This window comes from Arachis duranensis, chromosome 7 (assembly GCF_000817695.3).
Source record: "Arachis duranensis cultivar V14167 chromosome 7, aradu.V14167.gnm2.J7QH, whole genome shotgun sequence".
In the NCBI taxonomy this organism is placed as follows: Eukaryota; Viridiplantae; Streptophyta; class Magnoliopsida; order Fabales; family Fabaceae; genus Arachis; species Arachis duranensis.
The window spans coordinates 36,353,539-36,357,265 of NC_029778.3; the positions used below are offsets into that span (position 1 = coordinate 36,353,539).

At 38.1% G+C, this 3,727-nt stretch overlaps 1 non-coding gene across 1 annotated transcript; it reads left to right on the forward strand.

Annotated features, from left to right (window-relative positions):
- The first annotated feature begins 1,526 nt into the window (after positions 1 to 1,526).
- LOC127740969 (small nucleolar RNA R71) lies at positions 1,527 to 1,634 on the forward strand. Its single transcript, XR_008001824.1, has one exon. It is a non-coding gene; the product is annotated as a small nucleolar RNA R71 (small nucleolar RNA).
- Positions 1,635 to 3,727: the final 2,093 nt, after the last annotated feature.

A 3,727-nucleotide genomic window follows, 5' to 3' on the forward strand; every position in this document is an offset into this window, starting at 1 on the left:
CTTAAACACAAAGGATTCTTCATTCACTTGAATGATCAATTCTCCTCTATCAACATCAATCACAGCCTTTGCTGTGGCTAGGAAGGGTCTGCCAAGGATGATGGATTCATCCATGTACTTCCCAGTCTCTAGGACTATGAAATCAGCAGGGATGTAATGGTCTTCAACTTTTACCAGAACATCCTCTACTAGTCCATGAGCTTGTTTTCTTGAATTGTCTGCCATCTCTAGTGAGATTTTTGCAGCTTGCACCTCAAAGATCCCTAGCTTCTCCATTACAAAGAGAGGCATGAGGTTTACACTTGACCCTAGGTCACACAAGGCCTTCTTGAAGGTCATGGTGCCTACCTAGCTTCTCCATTACAGAGAGAGGCATGAGGTTTACACTTGACCCTAAGTCACACAAGGCCTTCTTAAAGGTCATGGTGCCTATGGTACAATGTAATGAAAACTTCCCAGGATCTTGTCTCTTTTGAGGCAGTTTCTGCCTAGACAAGTCATCCAAATAACTTGTCATTTAGCTTCATGATTGCTCCAAGGTATTTAGCAACTTGCTCTTCAATGACATACTCATCCTCTTCAGAGGAAGAATACTCATCAGAGCTCATGAATGGCAGGAGTAAGTCCAATGGAATCTCTATGGTCTCATTTTGAGCCTCAGATTCCCATGGTTCCTTATTGGGGAACCTATTGGAGGCCAGTGGACGTCCATTGAGGTCTTCCTCAGTGGCGTTCACTGCCTCTCCTTCCTCTCCAAATTCAGCCATGTTTATGGCCTTGCACTCTCCTTTTGGATTTTCTTCTGTATTGCTTGGAAGAGTACTAGGAGGGAGTTCAGTAATTTTCTTGCTCAGCTGACCCACTTGCACCTCCAAATTTCTAATGGAGGATCTTGTTTTAGTCATGAAACTTTGAGTGGTTTTGATTAGATCAGAGACCATGGTTGTTAAGTCAGAGTGGTTCTGCTTAGAACTCTCTGTCTGTTGTTGAGAAGATGATGGAAAAGGCTTGCCATTGCTAAACCTGTTTCTTCCACCATTATTATTGTTGAAACCTTGTTGAGGTCTCTGTTGATCCTTCCATGAGAGATTTGGATGACTTCTCCATGAAGGATTATAGGTGTTTCCATAGGGTTCTCCTATGTAATTCACCTCTTCCATTGAAGGGTTCTCAGGATCATAAGCTTCTTCTTCAGATAAAGCTTCCTTAGTACTGCTTGGTGCATTTTGCATTCCAGACAGACTTTGAGAAATCAAATTGACTTGCTGAGTCAATATCTTGTTCTGAGCCAATATGGCATTCAGAGTATCAATCTCAAGAACTCCTTTCTTCTGATTTGTCCCATTGTTCACAGGATTTCTTTCAGAAGTGTACATGAATTGGTTATTTGCAACCATTTCAATTAGTTGTTGAGCTTCTGTAGGCGTCTTCTTCAGATGAAGGGATCCTCCAACAGAGCTATCCAAAGACATCTTGGACAGTTCAGACAGACCATCATAGAAAATACCTATGATGCTCCATTCAGAAAGCATATCAGAGGGACACTTTCTGATTAATTGTTTGTATCTTTCCCAAGCTTCATAGAGGGATTCTCCTTCCTTCTGTCTGAAGGTCTGGACTTCCACTCTAAGCTTACTCAATTTTTATGGTGGAAAGAACTTTGCCAAGAAGGCATTGACTAGCTTTTCCCAAGAGTTCAGGCTTTCTTTAGGTTGTGAGTCTAACCATGTTCTAGCTCTGTCTCTTACGGCAAAAGGGAATAGCATAAGTCTGTAGACCTCAGGGTCAACCCATTAGTCTTGACAGTGTCACAGATTTGCAAGAACTCAGCTAAAAACTGATGAGGATCTTCCAATGGAAGTCCATGGAACTTGCAATTCTGTTGCATCAGAGAAACTAATTGAGGCTTAAGCTCAAAGTTGTTTGCTCCAATGGCGGGGATAGAGATGCTTCTCCCATAGAAGTCGGGAGTAGGTGCAGTAAAGTCACCCAGCACCTTCCTTGCATTGTTGGCATTGTTGTTGTTTTCGGCTGCTATGGGTTCTTCTTCTTTGAAGATTTCTGTTAGGTCCTCTACAGAGAATTGTGCCTTAGCTTCTCTTAGCTTTCGCTTCAAGGTCCTTTCAGGTTCAGGATCAGCCTCAACAAGAATGCTTTTGTCTTTGCTCCTGCTCATATGAAAGACACGAGAACAAGAAAATATGGAATCCTCTATGTCACAGTATAGAGATTCCTTGAGGTGTTAGAGGAAAAGAAAAATAGAAGGCAGAAGTAGAAAATTCGAACTTATCAAGAAAGATGGAGTTCGAATTGTGCATCAAGGAATAGTGTTAGTCCATAAATAGAAGGATGTGAGAAGAGGGGAAGAAATTTTCGAAAATTAAGTAAAAGATTTTGAAAACATTTTGAAAAACACTAATTAATTTTCGAAAACCAAGAGTGGAAAAGAAATCAAGTGATTTTTGAAAAAGATTTTGAAATTAGAAATCAAAAAAATTTGATTGAAAACCATTTTGAAAAAGATGTGGTTAAGAAGATATGATTGGTTTTAAAAAGATGTGATTGAGAAGATATGATTTGAAAAACATTTTAAAAAGATTTGATTTTGAAAATTAATGACTTGGCTATCAAGAAAGATATGATTCAAACATTAAACCTTTCTCATCAGAAAAGGCAACATACTTGAAATGTTGAATCAAATCATTAATTGATAGCAAGTATCTTTGAAAATAGAAAGAAATTGATTTTGAAAAAGATTTGATTGAGAAGATATGATTTGAAAAAGATTTGATTTTGAAAAAAAATTTTGAAAACCTGAAAAAAAATCTGAATTAAAAACAGAATCTTCCCTCCTATGCCATCCTGGCGTTAAACGCCCATAATGGTGCACATTCTGGCGTTTAACGCCCAAACTACTACCCTTTTGGGCGTTAAACGCCCAGCCAGGCACCCTGGCTGGCGTTTAAACACCAGTCTGTCTTCTTCACTGGGCATTTTGAACGCCCAGCTTTTTCTGTGTAGTTCCTCTGCTGTATGTTCTGAATCTTCAATCCTCTGTATTATTGACTTGAAAAGACACAAATTAAAAATATTTTTTGGATTTTTAATAATGAGGAATAATCAAAATGCAACTAAATTCAAATAAACAATGCATGCAAGACACCAAACTTAGCAGTTTGTATACTACTGACACTGACAAAATGAGAATGCATATGAGACACACAAAACACTCAAGTCAAGAGAATTTAAAGATCAGAGCAATGAAATCATAAAGAAAATCTTGAAGATCACTTAAGACACATGAATGGATGCAAGAAGAACAGAAACATGCAATTGACACCAAACTTAACATGAGACTCTAGACTCAACAAGAAACATAAAATATTTTTGGTTTTTATGATTTTGTAAATTTTTTTTGGATTTTTCGAAAATTAAGTGGAAAAGAAAATAAAGGTATCAAAATTCTTAATGAAAATTCCAGGAATCATGCAATGTTAGTCTAAAGCTTCAGTCTAAGGAAATTAGACATGGCCAGCCAAGCTTCAGCAGAACATTGCATCCAAGAGCTAAATTGATGAAGATTAATCAGCTTTGGTGATGATAAGAACATCACCTTGAAACACTAGAATTCATTCTTAAGAACTCTGAAGAAAAATACCTAATTTAAGCAACAAGATGAACCGTCAGTTGTCCATGCTCGAACAATCCCCGGCAACGGCGCCAAAAA